At 40.9% G+C, this 16,327-nt stretch overlaps 1 protein-coding gene across 1 annotated transcript in view; it reads right to left on the bottom strand.

Annotated features, from left to right (window-relative positions):
* Positions 1 to 15,185, bottom strand: part of LOC106631016 (ubiquitin-associated protein 2-like) — a 92,869-nt gene extending 77,684 nt beyond the window's left edge. Inside the window, exon 1 of the mRNA XM_055700126.1 lies at positions 15,084 to 15,185. The gene's annotated coding sequence lies outside the window, so the exon portion shown is untranslated. The remainder of the gene's footprint in view (positions 1 to 15,083) is intronic.
* Positions 15,186 to 16,327: the final 1,142 nt, after the last annotated feature.

The raw sequence follows: 16,327 nt of genomic DNA, 5'->3' as shown, positions 1-16,327 counted from the left end.
AACCCTCTCTAAAAGCTACCAAAGTAAAAGAGAATGTATTCCCATCACTGACCACACCATATGCTATCCTGAATTGTCAACTGACTCAGTATCTTGGGTTCCGAAGCAAAGACCACAGTAGCTCAGAGGTGGTTCCTGGTGCTTGCACAGCCATGCACATACTCCCTCTTGCTATGGGAGGAAATGAACACCTCCATTTCAGAGTCCCCTGCTCTCTTATTTTTCTAGCCTAAGGAGATAAAAGAAAATACTAGCCAAGTCAATACACAGTATACTCATCATTTATTCCATCACTGCTACATTCAGTGATGAAGAACCATCAGTATTGCAAATCTCTTCATGCCTGTTTCTCTGGGTTTGTCGCCATCCCCCACAAAAAAAATATGGAACAATCAATGAAAAAAAAAAAAAAAAACAGGAAAGACAAAGCCATTGGTGTTTTCCCTCCTAAGGTTTCCTGAGTAGCATCCAGTGAAAGGGCACTACAGTCTCTACAGCTTCAACAAAACAGCAGCTAACAGAACTGCAGCCTAGTCACCCCCTGCAACAAATACTCAGACTGAATTATACACTGCATTAACTAGGAGGTTTGTAAAAAAACATTAACTAGTACTTCACAAAAGGAAAGCTTTATTGCAGCTGAGGAAAAAAGTGAACTAGCAGGCTTTTCAGGGTTGAAAATCATTACCCTCTGTAGCCAGAGCTAACACAGCCTTCTTGAAGCAGAGGATGGCTGACCAGAGTTCGGGAGGAAAAAAAAAAGAAAAATCACAACAAGTGTTTTATTTCCTATTTGGGACCTGGTTGTATATTCAAAGTTCAATCCATAGTGCATGTAGAACTCAGTTTATTCCATTAAAATGGAGTTTCAATTCATATCTAATACCATGCAACTGAGCTGTCATCAGAAACATCATTCCTGCTCCCCTACTCCTTAACCATATAATATTGCTACTTCCCTTCAATCAGACTAATGCTCCTGCAATTGCAGAGGGAGTGGGTTCAGTGAGCTGACTCAAGAGCAAACTAAACCCTCTAAAACAAAACAAGTCAGTTGAATAAGCTTATCCAGTGGAAAACTATGTGGCTATATAACTGCTGAATCTGGCAAAACTGATATGAGAGAGGGGAATCGAGTTTATGAGGAAAGGGGGAAGTTAGGTTTCAGCAGCCATGCGCCATTATAACATAGGTAAAACATGAGGTTTCACATTTTGTTTTCCTGGGATCCAGTATAGCAAGACTTGATCTTGATCAGGCCCTCTGCATGCAACAACCACCACCAAAAAAAAATAATAATTCAAACATTAAAAATGTCTTGTAGGGATTTTAAAATATAAAAAAACTCCCAGGAAGGGACTCTGTCAGCAGAGTAACCTTGAAAATATCACTATCTTATGACATGTATATTCTTTCGATCACCAGTGGGAAAAGAGATTTGTCTCATCTTTACTGAGGAACACTCCTTGATGCCCAGCCTCTTGGATACCTGTTAGCATTCAGTAACTTGCAGTGAAGAATACACTTATAAGAATTTGGAGGTGCTTTATCCAAACAAGGAGGCTATAATCGACCAAAATCAGGACAGCCTAACAGTTTATGGTAATCTAGATTATAGTCCCTCCCCCAGCCACAGAAGTATCTGTCTACATTCAGTTTCAGGCATTAAACTAGAGATTCAAACTAACCTGAAGCAATTTAGCCACCAAAAGCAATCTTTAATGATTTTGTACACACAACTAGATATTCGGTGCTTTTGCTGGTCATCTCTGAATTTCATTTTCACAGGAATAATGCATTTACACATTCACCCTCTCCCTATCAAAAGCCCCACCTTGAGAAGTCTTGCTCCCTCTGCCAGCTTGTTAAGACTCACAGCAGCCCCTCCAAGAGGGAAAGAAGGAAATCCAGACAGACTCATCCAGGAAGACAGGGCTGGGTAACTTAGAAGTTCTTCAGATGGCTCCCCTCCACACACAGACACAAAAGAAAGAAAAAATATCACAAGGCAAAGCCTCTACAGACAGTAATTTGCACAGCTTTCCAGTCTGCCCAAGATGAACTTAGGGGTCAGCTAGAAGCCCAGGTGAGCTCAGGGCGCACACACACACGTAGGCGAGGAAACAGCTGCAGAGCATGAACTGGGGTTATAGATGTTCTCTTCAAAGAATACATGGAAGGACATACGAACTCAGGTCACACTCTGGTTAAGCTAACAGTACCACAAATAAAACAAAAGTTTTAAGTAGACAAAGCATCTCAGATAAGACTGAATGTGGATAACTGGCTAGCTGAAAAGGGTCACATAGACATAGTCCAGCTGGCTGAACAAAAATGCACATCGCTCTCAGCTTATCTGAAGTAAAGCAAAATACACTGTCTTTGGCTGTCCTTGTTACACAATAACAGGAAGATTGCGGTGGGAAAAGAATGTTGCAGGTGGGAACAGAAAACTACAGAAGAGAAACTAGGGGTGGGCTTGGTATTTAGGCAACTAACCAATAATGAGCTTAACTTTTGTAATATGTATGAGCTAATTATAACAAGGCATAAAAGGTGACTGTAAGGGACAATAAACGAAGTCTGCTGATCACTCATATTGAGCGACTGTGTCTTCCCTCCGTCGCAACAACTGAAATATACCACTGAAGCTGCACAGGACATATGACCTTCCTGTATTAATTGTGACCAATTTGTCTCAAAACCACTGTTCCTCACACCTCTAGTGACAACATCAGTAGGACACTGTTGAAACAGTTTAAGCTTGGGCTAAGTCAGTACATACAACATGAGCTACAAGCATACATCAAGGACACTTCAGGCTTGTACTTTGTCAACAGTACCAACCATAAGACAACAGTTAAAAAAAACACAACACTTTTTGGTGGACCACCCCCCATGAACCATTACAATCAACAGCTAGCTGCACCCACAAGATTAGTAATTCATGTAACAGCAAAAAAAGGGAAAGTTAATCCAGATTAAACCAGTACCAGAACAAACAAAAACCCCAGCTGCTCAATTGTAACAAGAGCAGGGGAAAAAAAGACAATAACTGCAAACTATCATCTTTGGCTATTAAAACTACAGAAATGCATACTTCAGTTATTTGCTCTGATGTAATGGCCCATATCTAAACAGCCCCTAAAATTAATTGCTGTTTACACAGAAAAACAAAACCAAAAAGAAGATTCAATTTAAAACCTAGGTACTCCAAATGACAGAAAGAAATTGCTAACACAAGCTTGGAGCCACACAGCCAGGACAATACCCAGAAGGAGGAATTTGCTTTGACTGGAGTTCAGTCACACAGAAAGCAGCACTCTATATCAGACATCTTACTGCCAGATAACGAACACGCTCAGCACTTGTGCTCTCCCTCCCCCCCCCCCCCCCCCCCCCCCCCCGCATCACAGAACAGAACCATGTTCTCCTGGAATAGCTTCAAAAGTAATTCTTTGAATAGAAACAGATACAAGCAACAGGGCTAAAAATAGCCAAGTAAGAGTGGAAACATTTGTTACATTCTCACACTAGCAAGAGCACACTCAACTGCATAAAAAAAAAAAGGGCACCTAGTTAATCCACACTAGAATTGATGAGGAACAAGGTAGAAAGTGCCACCATAAGAGTTTTGGAGGGAAGGTTTAATTCAGACTTGCGACACTCATCAGATCACATTACAATACTCACAACAAAAAGCAATGGTTAAATTACAAGCCACAAGTGATATAAAAGCAAATGCACTAAGTAATCAGTAAGGCTATATCTATAAAATGTGCTATAAACCTCGTGATAATAGATCTGATTCTAGCTTCAGAGTTTCAGTAGCAACACTAAAGAGCTCTGATATCATTCTTGCACCTGTACAGAGCCCTACTCCTTGAACTAGATACTGAGGGAAGACCACCAGTACAGATCACTGCTTGCAATATGCTCACATATTCAGAAAACCAAAGAAAACCAGGAGTCTTAATGAAAAACACTCTTTTAAAGCAAGATATTCTAGAATAACTTTCTATAATTTTCCCCCAGATTATTATATTTCTCAAGGTTCATCTTAGGCAAGATGAGAATCCACCAAAATAAAAAACTCCCCTCCCCCCCCCCCCCCCCCCCCCCCGTGACATATACAACTCTGAATATAAAGTTCCAAAAGGAGGAAAAGAAACAATAGTTTCTAAGACAGTATTAAAGTTTGTGAATGAAAGGAACCTTATGCTTTTACTGCGAATAGTCTTGATGAAAACTCATGGCCATTTAATTCAGTTTAGTTTTCCAAAGTGAAATCCTGCAAGACAACGAATCCTTTTTCAAACTTTGTCAGGTGCTCCGAGACGAGCAGCCACAAAAACTGCACTGAGAACCAAAAGCCATAAGAGATTATTTTTATTTCTCTGCTAACTCTGGATTGCTCCTTCTGTGGTCGCAACCAGCGTTAGCATTTTGTCTAGTTTTAAACAAGGTGGGGTTTATTAGTTCCCTTTGATAGTAAACATTATCTTGACCTGCTTCAATCAGAAAACTTGATTTTACCCCAGGTTTTCCTACTTTATTTTGAGCATTATTTTTCTCACAATCAAAACTTCTCCACTTGGTGTCAGGTGTAAATTCACTTATTCTCATTCCATTGATCTAGAATTTTCCAAAAGGCCAGGTCTATCCAATCTACACCAAAACTACACCGAACTATCAAAAGAATCTGTCATGGTTTGACCCCAGCCAGCAACTAAGTACCATGCAGCCATTAGCTCACTACCTGTCCTTCCGTCCCCCATGGGGAGGAGAATCAGGAAGGAATGTAAAACACAAGGGTTGAGATAAGAATTTAATAATTGAAATAAAAACAATAATAATCATTATAACATTTATAATGAAAAGGAGGGAGAAGGGGAGAGGAACAAAATCCAAAGGGAAGGTAGAAAAAGAAACAAGTAACACAATACAATTGCTCACCACCCCTCTGACTGATGCTCAGCCAGCTACCGAACAGCAATCAGCAGGCCCTGGCCACCCCACCCCCCAGTTTATATACTCAGCATGACATCACATGGTATGGAATATCCCTTTGGCTAGTTCAGGTCAGCTGTCCTGGCTGCGTCCCCTCCAGCCCCTCTGGCTGGCAGGGCCCAAGGAACCGAGAAGTCCTTGACTTAGTATAAACATTACCCAGCAACAACCAAAAACCCATCAGTGTCCTATCAACATTGTCCTCACACCAAATCCAAAACACAGGGCTGCACCAGCTACTAAGAAGTTAATTCTGTCCCAACTGAAACCAGGACACAACCTTTACAGCTTCAAACATAGAACACTCTAGGAAAGGAGCAGATAAATAAAGTGCCCTCCACACAATTCATCATAAAGTCATCCAGGCTGTTCTTCTGTGTTTTAACATTAAAAAAAAAAAAAGCAAAACAAAATTTATCTCCCACTTCCTAGTTAGTTTCTTAATCTTTTTTGAAGAAGATATCAATGAGACAAGTTACATATGATGTCAAACTGCCCAAAGTTTTATTGCACTTCATTCTGTATTTATTTTCTTTCCAAAATAAGTGGGGGGAACCACCCTTAGGCTTCTTCTAGACCCACAGTCACTATTCCAGGCCCACTCATCTTTACCTTTTTCTGCATGTCTGGACTGACTTAAATGTTGTTTGGCTGCCACATGTTTTCTGTCTCCAGTAGGAGGTTCTCAATCTCCACCATTTCTTTCCAAGCCAGACTAGCTTATAATAAAATTGAATAATGTGCAAAAAAATGTTAAGAGTTTGAAAAACCTGAATTAGCAAATAAAGTTTTTCCTTCAAAGCTTCCCTCCTATTGACAGACCGTTAAGAAAATCATTTTCACAGAAGTTTATTCGCTCATTTTCTTAAAGCTTACTTTTCCTTTTAAATATGTATTTGTATTCCGCAAAGTCATTTATTACTACATTGTACTAAACCAACAGCCCCTGATTGCACAGACATGATGGCTTTATATACTGCACAATACAACATTAAAACGCTTAAGTAGAAAGCCTGTTTTCCAAAACATCCTAAGGTACAAGTCACCTGTTTATTTTGCTATCAATCTATGAGACCAAGCACTCTGCTGCAAGATCAAGTTACTCATTTTGAAAGAAAAGGGGTTTGTACTCTTCACATCATAGTTTCTGAAACTGTTAGCTTATTTATATTAATTGCAGCACCTCACTCTCAGTGCACATGTGAGTTCTGAGATTGCATCTGGAATAAACATTTTGCCGACTACAGTGTTCAATTCTAGCAAGTATTACAATATTACAGGTATCAGCTTTAGAGATCATACTGCACCTATGAAAACTTCACTGAACAAATGCTTTGGCAATGGCAATCTTTAAAACCATTTCAGCAGAAGTTTTCTTGTAAACATCAATTTTCTCCTAGCAAACCAAAAAGCTGTATCTACACAGAAATCAAGCAAGGGATAACACTAAGATGAAATACTTCAAGTTTTTAAAATTGCATTAAAACCTTAAGTAACAGCTTTTTAATAACAATAATAATTTTCAGTCATTCAAAGAACGTTATGTAAAAATTCTAGCACAACAGGGGACTGTTAAACACACTTGCTGTAGAAGTCAAGATGACACTGTGAATAAGTGAGAAAGCAATGTTAGGCAAGTTTAAAACGTAGAACAGTATGATGATTTAAATGTGTTCTCAATTTAAACATACAAAGACTGTTTTTTAGAAGTTCAATGAGTACACTACCCAAAACATGACTTTTTGAAAACTAGCAAGAACCTGATTCACCAAGGTGAAAATAAAAACCATAAAAGGAAAAATTGCAACTTGTCATTCTACATGCCTCCTCCACTAAGAGCAAAAAATCCAAGACATACGTGGTTAAGACAACAGCATTCACCCAAAGCTCTAAATCAGCAGAAAGTAAAAACACACATAACTTCCATCAGCAGAAAGTAAAAACACACATAACTTCCCTTAAAACCATTTTAAAGTTCTCAAATTTTATATAAAAAAATGAATAAACCCCAGAAAGTTCCCAGAACACAAAGCACCAAGAGTAAGGTCTTCCATATCAGAGATGATCAGTTAGACTTTTTAATGTATATTCTAATATGAAAACACATTTGAGAACAAAAACCTTTGTTCAATTGAATTATCACAATCCTAATTAAGTTTAAAAAAATGAACAAAACAGAACCCAAGGAACACAATAACATTAAGTGAAAAGAAATACTAGGATTAAACCTGGTGAGTAAAAAAAAAATTTTATAAACCAATGTGAATCCACAAAAGGCTCTAATTTTACTTCAGAGGCAACTAAAAATAAACATTTATCTGGAACTCAGCAGAGATTTTAACACCACTGAAATGCAAATTGTTAAGAGTTAGAAGTACACTGCTTACAATGTAAGAATTTTAGACTGACAAGTATTTCTTTGGCAGAACTCTTCCAGAGCTTTAGTTAGATACACAATTGCTATAAAAGACTTGAAATCCTAAGTTCAAGAAACATACAATAATCTTTTAGTTAACCTTCAGACTCTTGAAGCTGTGATGTTTTGGATTTAAATACAATTGGAAAATATTCACAGCATCTTCTTTAAGATGAGCTATTAGGGAGGACTGTGGGTTTGGTTTTTTGACTGGTCTGAAACTTAATAAAATCTTCATTTCATACAGTTTACTGAAAATAAAAAAAAGGAAAGATGCCCTCAATTTTTCTTTTAATTAGAAGTTTGGGTCATTTTAAAAATACATACCAATTCTAAAAAAGCAATTGGAAGATGAGGAAGAGTTGCATGCCAGCTTTTCAATTAGGGTCTGTTGATAAAGGGGACCTACAACCATAAAACCAGTTCCTGGCCACCTTAAACTCCTTAAAGTCCTGGTGATAAAAACTATGCCAACTCCAGTTGCTAAACTCTCATTTGTTCTCTCCTACATTCAGCTCCAATCCCAAACAGCTACTTAGTTTTTGCTAGGTAGAAAAGGTTTTACTTACTACAGTCTGACTCGATGTTCAAAATCTGCTTGTTCCGGCCTGCAAGGTAAGATGCATCACACTGGTTTTGAGCTCAATTTTTGCTTGGATATTAAAATCAACTGAAAAGGAATAGTACTGTGGTTTCTTGTCCTACGTTTTATCATATTTTATAATAGGTAGATCATTTCATAACTAGAGAAATACTTAGAATTCCTTCTGTTGATCAGTTATTTTAATGGATTTGTTTATTGAGAAGAAATATAGAAGTTGGAGATTTTTCACTTCCCTCTCTGCCATGACTGAAGTACTCAAAAGCACTCCCTAGCAATCAACAGAATCAACAAGGGAGATAAGTCATATAAATATTTGAGGTAGGTTTTCTAACAGAAACTAAAACCCACCAATGTTTCATTTCAGAGGACTGTACAAAAAGCCATCACAGCACTTCTCATTCATTATCCCTAACTATGAAGTAATTTTAACCAACTAACTTTATTTTAACCTTTGTCTACAGTTGTAAGGGTCCTGAGGATTTGGGGGAAGGGGGCTGGATTTGTAAGAACAGGAAAAATAGGCTGATCCAGTTCACTTCTAGTTTACCAGGACTCATGTAATTCTGCAAAGTTTTATTTTCATTTAAAAATACTTTTAAAAATAACTGATGCACATAGCTTCATAAAATGAACTGCTCAATATGCAGAAGTACAATAAGAACTCAGCCTAACCTCTCCTAAACACTGTATGTGCATTAAACCATCATTTACAATCCACACAATTCCTAGACAGAACATAAACAGGGCTTGGGCAATTTTATCACTATGAGACAATCAAATGTTTGACCCATTTCTTCCCTCACAGAACTGCTGAATTATAGTCTTCAGTTCAGCTAGAGCCAAGACTCCTTATTTGCAAGCACAGACATTATTTGGATTTGAAATATGCATCTCATTGCATTTTCACACTTTCTCTAAACATATCTCAAACCCACCTACCTCGCCACCTATCAAGAGTCACAAATTAGTTACCACCACCCTTACTAAATTCAATCCTTAATCCGTCTCCTTCTCAAAGGGATGTAAGAACATATGGCCTTGAATTTGCCTGAAGGACTACAGATTTGACTACGTCAAGTAGTTTAACCTAGAGAAGAAAGCTTTGGGGAGGGTGTCTCATCAATGCATATAAATATCTAAAGGGAAGGCACATACATAGAGCCAGGCTCTTTTTAGCAGTGCCTGGTGACAGGACCAGAGGCAACAAGCACAAACTGAAACACAGAAGGCTTCATCTGAACATCAATAAATGTTTTTTTTACTGTGAGGGTGACTGAGCACTGGTACAGGTTGTCCAGTGAGGTGGTGGAGTCTCCATCCTTGGAGATATTCAAAGGATGTCCAGACACAGTCCTGGGCAACCTGCTGTAGGTGGTCCTGCTTGAGGCAGGGAGAGACAAGATGACCTCCAGAGGTCCCTGCCAACCTCAGCCAGTCTGCAATTAAGTGAAATAAAAAGGGAAGGAAGCCTTATAACAGAAAAGTTGTTATGAAACATGCCCCGCAAGCTTCATTAGGGACAAGTCTTAAGCTCTAGCATTTCTGCTCAGACAGTCACATAAATAAAACCAAGTGAACATCTATCTTCAATTAAATCAGGTAGGACAGAAGTCACTGGGACTTTGAATCCAGCAACATACATTACTACATCAACAGATAAAATGGTAAACAATGAAAACCAGAATACAAGGTATAAAGTTGCAAGGAGTTTTATAGTTGCAGTCATAACAGAGAACTACTCAAGAAAGACAATAAGCATCTTTTCCTAAGATGCAAAGAAAGGTTGCTGGGCATGGCTGCTATCTGGACATCAAGAAGCAGCAAAGAAACCCAACAGGTTGAGGACACATATCAAAAGCCACAAGGTTTTCTCAAACACTGAAAAAAAACCTTTTGCATACTCATTAACTTGCCTTCACCAAACTCATAACACTATTTCAATCTTTCTCTAAAATTAATTTCAGACAACTACTCTATGGCACTTACTCCATGTTCAAAACACTCAGAAATTCATTCAGTGGGTAATAAAGTAAAGCACAAGACTGGGAAGTGCAGCATCGCTCTCCCTTATCACATTTAGTCATTCAAAATTAACATCAGTAACTTGGGTCTCTCTTATGTCAGTCTCAAAATGGATCACAAGTCAGTGATCCGAAGAATGTTTGACTGAAAGCTGAGATAAAAGCTGAGTAACAGAAGACATCTGTCCCTTGAGGTACAACCCATCAAAAGCATGGACCAGAATTTCTCAAATACAATATATTTCATACAGCCTGACAGCAGAGCAGGGTTTGGCACCAGGATTCCTTTCAGATTCATGTTGCTGAAGCCACATCTAAGACAACATGCAAGTTTGAAAATCAAGAATGTAAATGTAGAAAGAAAAAAAATCAGCAATAGCCTTCAAATACAGGAAAACATGGACAGTGTGATAATATGAGATATCAGTCAAGTGTTAACCATAAAATAGCCATGATTCAGTTATTTAAAACCACATAGAGGAAACAAGCTTTCAGAACCCATATGCTTCATTCTATATTATTATATCCACCATCCTCAAAACACTTAAATACAGTAGAAAACATTTAATTTTCTTTGCTCAACAGCAATTTCAGTATAGTCTCTATAGAATCATCCTACTTCCAGGAACAGTATTTTAGTCATAAGAAATACAACTGAAGTGTTCTAGCCCAGGGATCCTCAAACTTTTTAAGCAGGGGGCCAGCACGCGGATGAAGTGGCAGGCAGTCATCTGCGGCTGCTTGGTTTCCCCCCCCAACCCTCGGCAGGGGGGGTCTGGATTGAGGACCCTGGAGGGCCGTATCCAGCCCGCAGGCCGTAGTTTGAGGACCCCTGTTCTAGATGAAGCCTACACCACACAGTAAAACTGCAAAAAGACTTCCTTAGCTAACCATTAAAAATATTTAGGAATATGAACATAGCTACTGAATTCAAAATTGACACCTTCAACCACAGGACTGCCTAACAGGCTAAGACAGACTCCGCCCCCTTAAATCAGGTTTAAAAAAAGCACAACCTGATGATTCAAATCTAGACATTAAAAGAGTATTTGCATTTTCTTCATTTAACTTTGGATTCAAATACTAAATGATTCCGTAATACAAATTCCATTAAACCTGCATCTTCTGCAGATCTAGAATAAAATGTTTCCTATATGATAAAGCAAAAAAACCCCAAAACCATTAAGTTCACCATAGGAGTACTACTTCAGGCAAACCTTAAGTCTAAAAAAAAGATCAAAGCGCTCTCAATATGGGAAACAATTGTTTTTAATACAAAATGCTGCACTCTACCAGGTTAAGGACTCCTACAAGCTCATCTGTTGGAAGACTGATTTAAGAAGCTGGGGAGGGAGGAAGAATGTTTGTCAAGTTTACCTTCAAAAGAAGCCACAGTATCTCGCAGCTTTCACAAAGACAGCTGGTTTTAAAAAAATAATTTCAAGAGAACTGAGAGTAGAAACAACTCCATCCAAAGGAACTATGCAAAGTTGTTCATATAACCCATCTTACAAGTTTTACAATCTAGAGAAAAACATAAGTAAAATAACATGCTCAGCAAAATAGTTATGTAGTAGTAAAAGCAAGCCATGAGATCTTAAACATCAGACCATATCGCCTCTAATCTATCTGTCTTTAGTCACTGTTTACTCTTTGCAGCACTGAGTAGTGGAGGGAAAAGGGCTGAAGGAACCACACCTGTGAAACAAACTGCAGGAGCCCCAGCTGGACAGGGAGTTCTGGCAAATTGCCAGTTTAGATGGTCAAAATTAAAAAGCATGGACTTCCATGTTAGAAGAAAAGGGAGAAACCCTTTGTATGATTTTTGTAAAATATGAACCTTAAGTAATTGCAAAGGAGCTACTTCACAGCCTTTCATCCTGGCTCTTGCTTTAATGAGCATAACCTGTTTTGGGAAGTTATATGAAAAACAGTACAAGTCCAAGCTAGGCCTTCCCTGAAAAGCAGAGAGGACACAACGGGCTACAAATGAGTAGACTGCATCAGAAAAAAAACCCAAAATTTAACAAAAAGCTCCAGTAGAATAACAACACTGAAGCAGATATTACTTGTATTTCCTCTAGCACCTTCCATTCATTAATTTTGAAGTATACAACACTGAGTTTCTTTAATCTGTCATCTTATAAAGGGCAAGTCACTTGGCTTCTCTTTTACCAAGCTCATAAGAGGCTGTTGCAAACCCGAGCACAGAACACAGATCTTCAGAGTCCTGCTCACATGCTTTTATTTATCTTTGTCTCTTATTTGGTTAAAAGATTAATAAAAGATATAAATTTGTATTCCTATTCTTTCATGAAGAATCTATTCCAAGTACTGGTACTAAGCATTACTGAAATTTCAAGTAAACAATACTATTAATAGTAATATTGTCAATACTAATTGTTATCAGAGTATTAATAGTCTACAATACATACATTTCTCAAGCACTATTAACCAGCATACTATTCTGCTATGATCAGTATCACTAGGGAGACACCAGCAACAAATATAAAACATACCAAAAAATGGCATTCTATGAGGAAAGCATCACATAAAATAAGAGTCCATGGAAGAAATATAAAACATCAAAAGCCTGCTTCTAAGTTCTAAAAGGGTAGCTTAAAAACTGGAAGAAGAAAAAAGTGCGCTTCTGGTAATAGACAATATTTTCTTGTCGAGTTTCCCTTAGCTTCCTTACATTTTTAGTGGCGAGTCTGTAACTCCAAAGTCCTCTCAAATGGTCAAATCCTTTTGCAACTCATGGCACCAGGAGCTTTTTTGAGGACTGGCCAAAACAATGCAAGTGAAAGTCTAAATTTCTGAATTTCCATGTCTTTGTTTTTATTACTACGAACACTTTCTTTAATCAATATGCTGATAAAACTGAAACTTGAACAAAGCAGAACAGAGCTTGCCCAATTCCCACTCCTCTCTCCCTCAAATTACCAAGATTGTTGAGGTTATAAACACAAAAACTGGCTAATTTCCCAGACTATGCATCAAAATCAGTTTACACCAGTTAATCCAGTTTCTCCATGTAACCCTCTAGGAGTCCCAAACATCATTAGTGCTGCAAAGTGATTTAGCCTTGCTTGCTTTCAAGTTACCTAGTGTAAGGTTAAAAATAAATTCTTTAAACAAGTTATGTCAAACCACCACAGAGAGATCAAGCCCAGGTATAAATACTGAGTCAGTCAGGTAGGAATCCAAACCCAGATTCCACTAGAGAACGTGATATAGTAAAGGGAATTGTTAAAAGGGCCTGATAAATATTAAAAAAAAGCAGAGCCTCAGAAGGCCGAGTTGCTGCCATTTGTTGTGAAGGGCTATTTCAGTGATAAGCACTGCTCCTCCAGACCTGCACATCATCCTCCTCCTCCCTTCCCTTCACACACACACATAGCTCCAATTTCTCTTCTTGAAAAAACTAGCTACTCTCACACCAGGACCTCCCTTCCATTTCACCAGCCACCACCACCCCAGAGGCTATCACCTTGATCTACTGCTATATTATAAGCATTCAGCATTTACTCAAATTGAGATAACTAGGGATCAACTGCTGCTTGGTAGCTAGAAAGGAAGCGAGCTGACCCTAATGAGCTTCCCCTTACATAGCTCCACACCTAACTCCAAGTTTCTGTTCCCCAAGACCGCGTGTTCCTTTGAATATAATCAAGAGGACTCTACATGTCCATGCTCCTGATGTTAACACATCTACAAGAGAGAAGCTTCAAACCAGGTTCACCCTGAGCAACTCCCAGGTGGCATTCAACAGCACTGCAGACATTTCTGCACATATTTTTAAATCTATTTCACATCACAGAGTTCAGAAGATCCTTGCCATCAGGCTCAAAGGTGGACCAGGTCCTTTCTACATCCAGTTTCTTGCAGAAGGGTTTCTACCAGTTTACTTTCCTGCTGTAATTTTCTTCAGGAACAATAGCAAACACAGAAGAGCTTTCTTTTCTGTTTTTAAATGCAACATAAGCCAGACCAATAACAAAACTCTACCCTAACTTCCAATTCTCAGCAAGCACAGAGTCAGGGGCGAGGAAGGACTAGATAAGGTTAACAGAACAGTTCATTCATCACCATGTTCTCAAGTAACCTACTGTTGCTGCTGAGATGTTATAGTCAGTGAATTCTGTAGCTGTGACTGGGACACGGCTGCCCTACACCACCACCCCACCCACTCCCCATGAAGGAGCACCTGTGAAGGACAGAAAAAAGACAATACTGAGGTAAAGCCCTACACAAGGCACAAACCAGCAGTTATTCACCCACTTGCTCCCTTCCCGTGCTGCCAGCCCTCCTTTGGCCTGACTCGGTATCAGGAAGAGGCCCCAAGACACACACCCATCTGGCAGCCCTGCTTCCCCTCTGAGAGGTCCAGCTGCACCCCCCTCTCTTCACAGCCCAGAGCCACGAGAAGTACGAACCCATCAGGAGAGAAATCCCCAGCTGTAAGGACACGGGAAACAAGAGGGATGGGGTGCGGGACACTCTCACCAGGACGAAAGAGGGTGGGAAAACTAACCCCCCTCTCCCGGCACCCACCGGCTCCCCCTCCCCATACGAGTCCGGGCAGGAACAGGACAGGAGCTGCCCGCAACCACGGCCTACTCAACAGCATCTACCGCTAAAGGGAAGGGGGGGCCGGCAATCTAAGCATGGCGAAGCTTCTCCCGGGAGGCCGCTGCCACCACCCCACTCCACAGCCGGGAAGAAGAAACAGGCCTTAAGGGGGGGGGGGGGGAGGGGGGGGCGGGGAACGGCCCTAGCAGACAGCCGCTGCCAGAAAAAACCTCCCACCAGGGCGGGGAACCGGCTTCCAGGCGGTGAGCCCACCCGAGACCTCAGGCTGCGGAGGAAGCAACGGCCGCCCCCAGACCGTTGGGTGGGGGAAGGGCGCCGGGCCTCCCCTGGGCACACAAGTCCACCACTCCGCTACCGTGCGCGTGGGGCAAGCAATGAGAAAAGGAGACGCACCCCCATCCCACTCCCCGACGGTCCCGACACCCCCACGCGATACCTGTGTTCACAAAGCAGCAGCAGCAGCGGCGCCCACCACCATCACGTGACCACCACGTGCCTTCCCGCCTTCCCCCCCCCCCCCCTTTTCTCTACACGCTTGCGAAGCCTCTCCCCTATGACGCAGCACGCTCATCTACCACCCCTCACACACAACCAGCACGCACGTCACCCAACAACCCTTACACCCACTCCAACACCACGTGAGCGGTGCGGGGGAAGCTGGCCCCCTCACGTGACCGGGGCTCCGCCCCCCCGCGCGCCGGAAGGGGACGGTTAGTCCCGCCTATAGCTGTGTTGGGGAGAGATGGTACTAGGAATGTCTTTGTAAGGAACTGTAGAATCTCCCCAGATCTGGCGGTTGTTAGTGCTGACTCATCGCTGTTGACTGTTCAGTGGGAGGCCCCGGGTGAAAGCCATAGCTGTTCCTGGGGTCGTTCCGTGGAGAGTTGGCGTACCAGTGGATCCTGACTGGGAAGGGCATTTGTAAGGATAGGTGGTCCTATCTCAGCGCTCTGTCAGGCCGCGGGGAGACAGAGGGCTCAGCATCCACAGGTGCAGCCTGGGCCCTGGCGGGACGGCTTTAGGAACAGGGTGAACGTTCAGAATCATGGCTCTTCCTCTCTTGCTAGCTGAAGAAGCAGTTTGAACCAGGAGCTGGGGTATTTTAGGTTTTACCTCTTATTCTAAGGTGGCTTTTATTTTTTGCCCTACAGGGTTTTGGCAGGAGTGGTTTATGTCACGGATTAAAACCTGTTCAGATTGCCAGGTTACGTTTATTACATTTGGTGCCTCAATCCCAGAGAATGTTCAAGCCGAGCTGACATGGGTTCTGGGCTTTCTAGAGCTCCCTTGTTCTCTCCCTAGTTATTCTCCTGGAGGCTTTATCCCAGACCTCTTTGATATCCCAAACTATCTGCACGACTAGAGAATCAAAAGGTTCCTTTGTGTTCTCTCTCCACAGCTACCGAGACCAATGCCTGAGGGCTCAGGAGATAGGAACCAGTTCTGCACTTAATTTAAGTGTTACGCTTCTGGTGCCTCCAGTGATCTGTCCTATGGTTTTTGACCTTTTCTGTGGCCTTTACTGCTGTTTGCTCATCCTCTGTCCCTTGACCCCATAACTCTCCATGTAAATAGGGAGGGCATCAAATTACATTTTACCCTAAGCAACAGCTGAAAATTAATCAGTGTTGTTCCTGTTTCTGCCTTCTCTGCTTAGACAGACTAGACAGATTTAAGCGG

Source organism: Falco cherrug (genome assembly GCF_023634085.1).
Source record: "Falco cherrug isolate bFalChe1 chromosome W unlocalized genomic scaffold, bFalChe1.pri SUPER_W_unloc_1, whole genome shotgun sequence".
NCBI classification, from domain to species: domain Eukaryota; kingdom Metazoa; phylum Chordata; class Aves; order Falconiformes; family Falconidae; genus Falco; species Falco cherrug.
This window is presented reverse-complemented; position numbering and strand designations above follow the sequence as displayed.